The 10,680-nt window shown below is 35.2% G+C and overlaps 2 long non-coding RNA genes across 40 annotated transcripts; both read right to left on the reverse strand.

The window, feature by feature from the left end:
* On the reverse strand, positions 1-5,432 carry LOC104711932. Of its 32 annotated transcripts, none has more exons than XR_002033191.1 (23): positions 5,375-5,432; positions 5,084-5,122; positions 4,885-4,944; positions 4,593-4,703; positions 4,473-4,514; positions 4,269-4,386; positions 4,107-4,172; positions 3,896-3,972; positions 3,707-3,791; positions 3,550-3,610; positions 3,177-3,436; positions 2,953-3,054; positions 2,776-2,865; positions 2,631-2,699; positions 2,472-2,542; positions 2,309-2,384; positions 2,076-2,164; positions 1,890-2,000; positions 1,199-1,808; positions 1,019-1,112; positions 666-714; positions 432-501; positions 1-61 (listed from the first exon to the last, which is right to left on the reverse strand). It is a non-coding gene; the product is annotated as an uncharacterized LOC104711932 (long non-coding RNA). The 32 variants fall into 32 exon arrangements; XR_002033189.1 differs by having other exon boundaries at positions 4,866-4,989; XR_002033175.1 differs by having other exon boundaries at positions 4,269-4,514.
* On the reverse strand, positions 5,515-10,674 carry LOC109126182. Of its 8 annotated transcripts, none has more exons than XR_002033227.1 (14): positions 10,585-10,674; positions 10,388-10,466; positions 10,021-10,097; positions 9,475-9,604; positions 9,241-9,321; positions 8,918-9,028; positions 8,061-8,173; positions 7,277-7,447; positions 7,097-7,190; positions 6,744-6,792; positions 6,455-6,544; positions 6,143-6,268; positions 5,896-5,931; positions 5,515-5,643 (listed from the first exon to the last, which is right to left on the reverse strand). It is a non-coding gene; the product is annotated as an uncharacterized LOC109126182 (long non-coding RNA). The 8 variants fall into 8 exon arrangements; XR_002033226.1 differs by lacking the exon at positions 5,896-5,931 and adding an exon at positions 5,932-6,022; XR_002033229.1 differs by lacking the exon at positions 5,896-5,931 and having other exon boundaries at positions 10,021-10,063; positions 10,407-10,466.

The following is a 10,680-nucleotide window of genomic DNA, read 5'->3' on the forward strand; positions in this document are numbered from 1 at the left end:
GAGTGATTTATAAAACCCGCAAAAAGACACAACACGAAGAAGTGTTGATGGCGCTTCAGCTCTGCAGTTAAAGCAAAAAGAGTGTCTAAGTCAACAGATCGAGAACATAGGACAATAGTAGCTGTGATTTTCTAAACATGCCATATTAAAAAGCAACTAGCAAAAGCCAAGTTTTAATTACATTTACGTTCTGTGGCTAAGATGAAAAACAGTAAGCACAACCAATTTCCAGCCATATATGTGCCTTTACCCTTAAATATATTATTTGATAGCAAGTCAAAAGTTTGAAAAATCCATGATAGGGAGCCTAATTGAAAAAGAGATCCACATCCTTCTTTCTTCACGGAAGTTCATATATGTCAATATCTTCTTATATGTGTAATAAAAAAAATCTTAATAGAAACATCAAAAAGCGACCTTAGAATATTTACCGGAGTCCGGAGAGCTTGTTATCTCAACAGCTCTCTGCCTTGATCCTTGGTTCCCACTTCTAGACTGATCCTGCAGTAGATGGTTAAATTGTAAAAAAAAAAAAAACGTTTCAGGAACGCAATATACAGTTTTACTACAAAGGAGAGGCATCAATTCACTACAAAAGAAGAACAGTTTAGATTAAAAATCTAAGTTATCGAGATAAGTAAATCATATGCATTCAAAAGACTCACATGTTGAAACCCCAAGTTTGAGTAATGTTGATGCAGCAACACCAACTTGCTGCCAAACAAGTTATGGTATCAGCATATTTATAAATAGATACTCTTGTTTATGCTAATGAACTCATGCCTCTAGTTAAGGCCACAACACATCATCAATATAACATAGGATTAATATCAAAGAAAGGACTCACCGTCTAAGAGGTATGCAGAATAAGAATTAATTTAATACAGTTAAATAAATGTATTCAATACAATCAAGAACCAACTAGTATAAAATAAATAACAAAATGATTTTTCATAAGCAGTATCTATCAGAAATAATCTAGTAGAAACATATAAAAAAAGGAGTTAGACAATTTTACCTAAGAACTTGATCCCGTAAGAAAAATTACAGGCATAAGTTAAGATAGCTAAAGCAGCAGCCCTTTTCCTTGGTCCTTGGTTCTCAATGCTAGACTGAAAGATGACCACACCAGCGGTTCAATAAAAAGTGTAATAGGTTCAATAAGATAATGAATACAAACAAGCCATATGATCATTACTCAGACTGACATATGTCTTATGTTCATATATAACTCCTCTTCCCCTCAACTTTGCTTGTAAATTTCCTAGGGACCGTAATTCATTCAAGAGAGAGAATGAAACGCATCCAATAAGACCGATTAAGTTTCAGAAAAAGAGTGTTCAGTAACATTTTAATATCTGGAGCCAACCTTGAACCATGAATCAAACAGTAGAAAATAAATAACCCAAAAAAAAAAAGGTGATGATTAGTCAAAAAGCAATTTCTTAGCCAAAGAAACCCAATTAGACTTTGTAAACCAACTATTACAAAACCATCAACTAAAAAACCTAAAGGAAATGCCAGAGTATCCTAACACAAAGTAGTGAACCCACATATAAGAGATAAATAAATTATTCTGCAGTAACTTTAGCTAACTAACCACACAGACCTTAGACATCATCTAATTATCTAGCTGAAGAACATAAGGAACATGAAAATCCATATCTTAGAATATCAAATCTACACGTAATTTGAATCATGCATTGACACCCTATCAAGATATGTAACACATAAATAAACAAGAAACTATCATCGGTGAAAATAACTTAATATCTTTAAATCCTCCTCCCCTATAATACTTCCAACTCCTGGAAAAAAAAAAATAGAAGTGACGCTAGTAATTATTGAACATTGAGTAACAAATAATTAAGATTTAAGAACACTTTTACCAAGACTAGTCTTGTACCATCTCTTCCTCTTCAATCCACAAGCGATGGGAAAAAACAAGCAACACACTCTCTGCCTTTCATGAGTCACCAAAGTTTTGCATAATTTCAATCCTACAAAATCGGAACCAGAGATCACTACACAGAATGGAAAAGCGAAATAAGCCTGAACAGAACTCATGAACATACACCAGAGAAACCATGCAAAAGAGTATCGTCCAAAAACAAGAAAAGTGGCTGTTACCGAAACGCCACTGTTGCCAAAATCAGATTGAGACCTGCAAAGACAAAACAAAGTGAGTTATGTTACAAAAAAATTTCTACCAGTTGTGTTTTGGGATATCTCTTCAACAACAAACGAAGTGATAGTGCAGGCAACTAAATTCAACAATTTCACTATGATAGGAAACAAGAAAATACACGATTTTGCTCTCCAGTCATGCTAGACTCATCAAGGGAAAGAGAGTGGCCAGATATTAGCACTCCACCCGCAGGAACCTAAAGATAAATTTTAATTTCAGTTACAAATATAGTAGTAGATATGGAAAAAAAAACAAAATGAAAAGAAGAAAATAGATCACCCACCTGATTGCCAAGACATCACCCACCACGAAGTCATAGATTGATTTATCCACTCGTCTTCCACCTCTTGTCACCTGAGCAGCAATCAACACAGGTGTAGTGTAACTAAGGAGGGAACAAGAGTATTGAGGGAGGAAAAATTACAGTGGTGCAAATCTATACCTCGAGATGTATCTTTCTCTTTTCATCATTCAAGTTTGTTGAGAGACTGTATGTAGACACTGACAGTAGCTGCAGATGAGAAGAAAACATCAGAAAAACAATAAGGGTCATCATAAAAAAATTCTCAAATTAAGCGAAAAGTTACCTGTGACGACAATCAGAAACCTCTGTGTTGATCCCAAGTGCTAAAGACGTTACTGCAGCAACCATCAAAGTGAGATCATGGCAAGCATCTCTGTGATGAAAAAAAACACACCATATGAGAAAGTGAGAAGGGAAAACCTAAGTAACACAGGAAAAATAAAAAATAAAAGCTTCATACCAGAAACCATGATTGGTTTTGCGCTTTAGCAAGTCATCATCATCATCATTTCAACTGATGCCTTTCACTCGTAGTCCTGAGAAAATATGACAATCCTTGAGGCTTGATGCAACAAACAAAAAAAAATAAAAACATGTAAACCAAAGTTAGCTAGAGACAAGTGTGATAAAAAAAAGCAATAACCAGACATAAATAATATGGAAGTCTCATGACTGCAAACTTACCGCTCTATATTGCCGCAGGGAATCCATTGTTGTGACATTATGACAAGCCGTATTAGACAATCCTTGAGGCTGATGCAGCAAAAAAAAAATTGCATACCAAAGTTAACTAGAGACAAGAGATAAAGAAATAAGCAGACATATATAATAAGCACGTCTCATATAACTGCAATCTTAACCCCCTCCATATTGCTCTGCAGGGAGCCACTGTTGTGATCCTTTGACAACGGTATGATACAAGCTGTTGGTTTTTGCACCACCTCCTGTGAGAAAAACAAAGAAGACCAAAAACAAAAATTCGTGTTAGTAAATAAGAAGACGGGGAAAAAGGACAAAAATCAAACAGAGATAACGAGAGTGACAAGGATGAATCAACCATCACCGACATATATTAGAAGCATCCTCCTTAATCACCAATCGATCATCATAGCATTATCCTCCACAATCCGAAACAATAAAAGAAGGAGAAGTGAATAACATGGAGAATAAAGTTGAAAAATTCAGAAGCGAATACTAAGTTCAGGCAAACTTACCCCTCCATATTGCTGCAGGGAGCCATTGTTGTGAGTTGTGACATTATGACAAGCTAGTCTTGAGCGTATTTGACAATCCTTGAGGCTGGTGCAACAAGAATAAAGCATACCAAAGTTAACTAGAGACAGAAGATAACGAAATAAGCATACACATATAATAAGCCCGCCTCATATAACTGCAAAACTTACCCACTCCATATTGTTGATGAGAACAATTGTTGTGCTCCATTCACCTTATGACAAGCTGTTGGTTTTTGCACCACCGCCTGAGAGAAAAGCAAAGAAGACCAAAAATAAAAATTCGTGTTAGTAAATAAGAAGTGGGGGAAAATTACCAATAAACTAGAGACAAGTGATAGAGATAACGAGAGATAAGCATGTCACATGAGTGAAAACTTACCCCATCCATATTGCTGCTTGTTGTGATCCTTTGAGAAGCTGTTGAGGAGTAATTCCAAAAGAAGACCTGCATCAAATAGAGAGAGAGAGGATATCACTGATTAGGAAGACCAATAATTTAAAAAATCCAACAGAGGAAACGAGTGAAAAGGATGAATCAAACCACTACAAGGTTACAGATTTGCAGTCCCTCGTTTTAAAGAAAACAAGAGTTGGCAATAGCCTAGCAGGAGCGAGACAGGCAGCCATGGCTTAGTCACCCTCCTCTTGGAATATCAAATCTACACGTAATTTGAATCATGCATTGACACCCTATCAAGATATGTAACACATAAATAAACAAGAAACTATCATCGGTGAAAATAACTTAATATCTTCGAATCCTCCTCCCCTATAATACTTCCAACTCCTGGAAAAAAAATAGAAGTTACGCTAGTAATTATTGAACATTGAGTAACAAATAATTAAGATCTAAGAACACTTTTACCAAGACTAGTCTTGTACCATCTCTTCCTCTTCAATCCACAAGCGATGGGAAAAAACAAGCAACACACTCTCTGCCTTTCATGAGTCACCAAAGTTTTGCATAATTTCAATCCTACAAAATCGGAACCAGAGATCACTAAACAGAATGGAAAAGCGAAATAAGCCTGAACAGAACTCATGAACATACACCAGAGAAACCATGCAAAAGAGTATCGTCCAAAAACAAGAAAAGTGGCTGTTACCGAAACGCCACTTTTGAGAAATATTAATGTACCAAGAAAAACAGAAGAAACCTGAAGACCATTTGATTCTCCTATCTGTGACCATGCCAAGAACAGCTCCAACTGTTGAAACTTAGGAAGAAAGAAAGAGAGAGAAGGGAGTCAAATTCTAGCTTCCTGCATATTAGAGTAATGGCTTAAAAAATGTCAGAATTTATTAAATAGATAAGTAGGTTGATCCTTGCATATGTGTAGAAGAAGATTTACCTACCTGTGACCACCATGTCAAGAACAACTCCAAATGTTGAAACTGGGGAAGAAAGAAAGAGAAGTAATGAGTCAAGTTCTAGCTTCTTACATTAGTTGAATGAATTTTATCGACAGAGAAACAAATGTCAAAGTACTCCTTCATGCTGTCAAATGAATATTATCGACAGAGAAACAGATAAAACAGAAATCCATTTTATGCAAGGAAACTTCTTAATACTCCCAGGAGATATATTACAGTAACTCTACCGAGATGCACAGTTAACACACAAGATGAGCAATTGAATAGACTAACCTTACATCGAGAGCATAAATCCTAAAAGAGTGGGAATATGTGATGCATTTCTCCTTCTGAAAGAATCAGTCAACAAATTAATGTTTCGAATAAGAAACAAAAACAGAAAAATTATAATTTGAAGGAACTCTTGCCTCTGGTTTCATCATGTCGAATATTTGACATAGGATATCTTTAAAGAGTACAGGTTCCTGGGTTAAACCGTAGAAAAAGACTGCATTTCATTGGAGTGTTTGGCCCCATCTCCATCTAGGTGTGTGCATTTGAACCTGTAAACGTGGTTTTAATCATCAAAGAACCTGAGTTTAACATCCATGGGAGATATATGAGCATAGCAGCAGGCGGGTCAATGGAAAAACGAGCAACAGATCACTACCCATACATATGTCTTTGTTTCAAGAGGGGTATTCTATGTTCATAAATAATGGTACTAGTTCATTTTTAGTAAACTCAAAATCTCAAGCAGACATTATTGTTTCATCAAAAAGGGCGACATATAATCGTGTCCAGTAGATTCTTACATTTATAAGACAAAAGCATTGCCATAAATAAGTTACCTGATCATGGAGAACATTCTGGTGTCAGTATTTAGCATGTTTACCATATCCATCACTAGAAAGTTTAATCCCTTAACTGGACCTAAAGAAACTATTAAGAAAAAGAAAGAAAAAAAGAAAAAAAAAAACAGATAGAAGACACAACCATCACCAAGCAAAAGCTATACATCAAAGACTAGTAAGGAAAACTACACAGAAAAGCTATACTTACCTAGCGAATGATAAAAGGGACACGAGTTTTAAACGCCATGAGTATTATCAGGTTGAAGAGTATATTGAAAACATTTCCAGAAAGTTTAGATGCTTTAAGATCTTGGAGTGTGATGCAGTTCTCCTTCTGAAAGAGTCATTGAACAAACTGATGTTTCGAATAAGAAAGAAAAGAAAAAAAAAACAGAACAGCGAGGAATATAAATAAAAACCCATGTTATGATTTAAAAGAGCACTTGCCTTCTGGCTTAATCATGTCGAATATTTGACATGGGATATCATCAAAGAGTAGAGTTTCTTGGGTTATACATACCATGTGATGCAGCTGCTCTTTTGTCGAAAATTTGCATTTCACTGGGAGTGATCATCACCCCCATCTCCATCCAGGTCGAAGCACTTGAACCTGCAAACATGGTTTCAAATCAATAATATCAAGAGGGAAACATAAAAATAAAAACACACGAAGCTTCCAAGATCACTACCTGTGTTTAACATCCATGAGAGATATACGAGCAAATTCAATAGAAAGGTTCACGAGACGAGATGAATGAAAACAAGCAACAGATCACTACGCATACTACATATGCATTCAAAAGACTCACATGTTGAAACCCCAAGTTTGAGTAATGTTGATGCAGCAACACCAACTTGCTGCCAAACAAGTTATGGTATCAGCATATTTATAAATAGATACTCTTGTTTATGCTAATAAACTCATGCCTCTAGTTAAGGCCACAACACATCATCAATGTAACATAGGATTAATATCAAAGAAAGGACTCACCGTCTAAGAGGTATGCAGAATAAGAATTAATTTAATACAGTTAAATAAATGTATTCAATACAATCAAGAACCAACTAGTATAAAATAAATAACAAAATGATTTTTCATAAGCAGTATCTATCAGAAATAATCTAGTAGAAACATATAAAAAAAGGAGTTAGACAATTTTACCTAAGAACTTGATCCCGTAAGAAAAATTACAGGCATAAGTTAAGATAGCTAAAGCAGCAGCCCTTTTCCTTGGTCCTTGGTTCTCAATGCTAGACTGAAAGATGACCACACCAGCGGTTCAATAAAAAGTGTAATAGGTTCAATAAGATAATGAATACAAACAAGCCATATGATCATTACTCAGACTGACATATGTCTTATGTTCATATATAACTCCTCTTCCCCTCAACTTTGCTTGTAAATTTCCTAGGGACCGTAATTCATTCAAGAGAGAGAATGAAACGCATCCAATAAGACCGATTAAGTTTCAGAAAAAGAGTGTTCAGTAACATTTTAATATCTGGAGCCAACCTTGAACCATGAATCAAACAGTAGAAAATAAATAACCCAAAAAAAAAAGGTTGATGATTAGTCAAAAAGCAATTTCTTAGCCAAAGAAACCCAATTAGACTTTGTAAACCAACTATTACTTGCATCGATAATTTACATACACGAAAGAAAACCACAATTGCAATTTAAAAGTCAAAACACTAAAAAGCTAACTCAATAATGTACTATAGGTATAGAAAGAAAGAGACGAAACATGAGAACCATTAAAAGAAAGAGACCAAAACGTGATATATCCTCTGTATCTTCATAAGAACATGGGACCTTATTTATTAGTTGTGATTTGGTAAACATGTCATAGTAAGGAGCAACTTGCAAAAGCCAGTTTCTAATTAGATTGACATTTTGTGCCTAAGCTGAAAAGCAGTAAGCACAAACAGTCTATCAACCCCTAATATACTTTATGATGGCAAGTCAAAGGTTTGATAAGTTCAAGAAATCCATGAGAGGGAACCTCAATGAAATGAGATAAAGAGCCTTTTTCTTCAATGAAATTCACATGAAATGTCAATATCTTCATATATGTATCAAATTGAATCTAGTTGAAACATAAAAAGAATGAGCTTAGACTATTTACCAGAGAGCTCGTTCTCCCGGAAGAGGAATTAAAGGCAGAAGTCAAGACAGCTAAAAGCACCAGCCCTTTGCCACTACTAGACGGTCCTTGGTTCTCCCACTACTAGACGGATCCTGCAGCAAGAGGGTATACTGTAAACAAATTTTCATGAATTAACATTTGCATACAGTGTAACAATCACATTAACAAAACACCCCCTTACAGTCCTAATAACCTAAAAGATATGTGCGAACAGAAAGCTTTACGGTAGCTTTAGTATAATCCCATGAAAAGATAAGTATTGAAGAGGTACATTTCATTTCCCTTTGTGATTTTGTATAATGGAACTTTTGTGATCTATCTATTTCAGGAAACATAATAGAAGCTCCAACGACCTGTTGTGGGTACCCTAAGAAAACATTTAGTCAAAAAAACATAAACAGCCAAAGCTAGTTAAGGAAACGACAACTATTACAAAACCATCTACTAAGAAACCTAAAGGAAATGCCAGAGTATCCTAACACAAAGTAGTGAACCCACATAATCAAGAGATAAATAAATTATTCTATAGTAACTTTGGTTAACTAACCACACAGACCTTAAACATCATCAAATTATCTAGCTGAAGAACATAAGGAACATGAAAATCCATATCTTAGAATATCAAATCTACACGTGTATTGAATCATGCATTGACACCCTATCAAGATATGTAACACATAAATAAACCAGAAACTATCATCGGTGAAAATAACTTAATATCTTCGGCTCCTCCTCCCCTATAATACTTCCAACTCCTGAAAAAAAAAAAATAGAAGTTACGCTAGTAATTGTTGAACATTGAGTAACACATAATTAAAATCTAAGAACACTTTTACCAAGACTAGTCTTGTACCATCTCTTCCTCTTCAATCCACAAGCGATGGGAAAAAACAAGCTCTGCCTTTCATGAGTCATTAAAGTTTTGCATAATTTCAGTCCTACAAAATCTGAACCAGAGATCACTAAACAGAATGGAAAAGCGAAATAAGCCTGAACAGAACTCATGAACATACAACAGAGAAACCATGCGAAAGAGTATCGTCCAAAAATAAGAATTCAATATGCAAAGAGGAACAAATAAATGTAAAAACGCTATTACAAGTGCCTTTCATAAAGTGTTTTGCATCACTAGATAATGGGAAAGCGAAATAAGTCTGACCGGAACACATGACCATGGAAGAGAGAATCCTCCAACAACCTCTGGTACAAGTTCTTTGTTATGTCACTCCTATTGCATCAACTGAAAAATTGATAGAATTTAGTAGAATTTGTAACACACTCCTCTTTCTATATTCTTAAACCGTATAATAGTATAACACCATAAGAAAATAAATATAACAATATAACAGAATTTGTAACAAAAATATAACAGTATAACACCAATAAAACCTACCCGTAAAAATTCCGCAACTTAAGCAGACAGTACTTGTTGCTCATGCGTACTATGTTTTTACATGTCAAAGGAACATGGAAGTACCACATTGCTGAAGGAAGCAGTTATCAGAGTTCAAAGAAGTCGCCACCTGCAGAAAGTATTGCACAAATGTCACAGACAATATGCGGCAGAATACAGAAACTAAGAGATGGAACACATAACTAAACCAGAGCAGCTTAGATATCAAACAATGAGTCTGATCCAAATAAAACAGCTTAAAACGTAGTGAAAATGTTACTGCAAGATTGTTAGCAAATATATTTGATCCCAATACAATTACTAGCATACCATACACGCTATTAAGTCACAATATCGATTATGACCAAATGCTGATAACGACATGAAACAAGATGACCTGTGAAACCTCTTAAATAACTAATTATGTATATACACCCTGACTTACATTTACCAAGATCATGCAAAAAAACCTATGCACCTTTTTAATTTCAGTGCTAAGACCAAAGCGCAACCAAACAAAAAACTTAAAAAGTCAAAAATGTATACCTTGCAGGTCACTTTATCCCCCATCGCTACCTCTCCAGTTTCTCTAGAGAGATGGTCAATATCAGCAGCGCAAAAATCTGGCAAAATGATTGCACATAAAAAGATTTTCTGAAGCAAGGTCCTAAACACTATAGGCAGTGTAGATTATTTTTGTTCTACAACAAAAGTAACAATTTTGATGCAACATCAAAGTTATCCAACCAAAAAAGACAAACAGGTAACCATATACATTCAATAGGAATATCTGTTTGCTATTGCTGAAACGCCACTTTTACTCAATAGAATCACAATGATAAAAGTGTCTAATGGATTGAAACTAAGCTGTTGGCTGTTACTGAAACGCCACTTCTGAGCAATATTAATGTACCAAGAAAAACAGAAGAAACCTGAAGACCATTTGATTCTCCTATCTGTGACCATGCCAAGAACAGCTCCAAATGTTGACACTGGGGAAAAAAGAAAGAGAAGTGATGAGTCAATTGAACCTGCAAACGTGGTTTCAAATCAATAATATCAAGAGGGAAACATAAAAATAAAAATACACGAAGCTTCCAAGATCACTACCTGTGTTTAACATCCATGAGAGATATCCGAGCAAATTCAATAGAAAGGTTCATGAGAGGAGATGAATGAAAACAAGCAACAGATCACTACGCATAC

The sequence above is a fragment of the Camelina sativa genome, chromosome 9 (genome assembly GCF_000633955.1).
Source record: "Camelina sativa cultivar DH55 chromosome 9, Cs, whole genome shotgun sequence".
Taxonomy (NCBI): domain Eukaryota; kingdom Viridiplantae; phylum Streptophyta; class Magnoliopsida; order Brassicales; family Brassicaceae; genus Camelina; species Camelina sativa.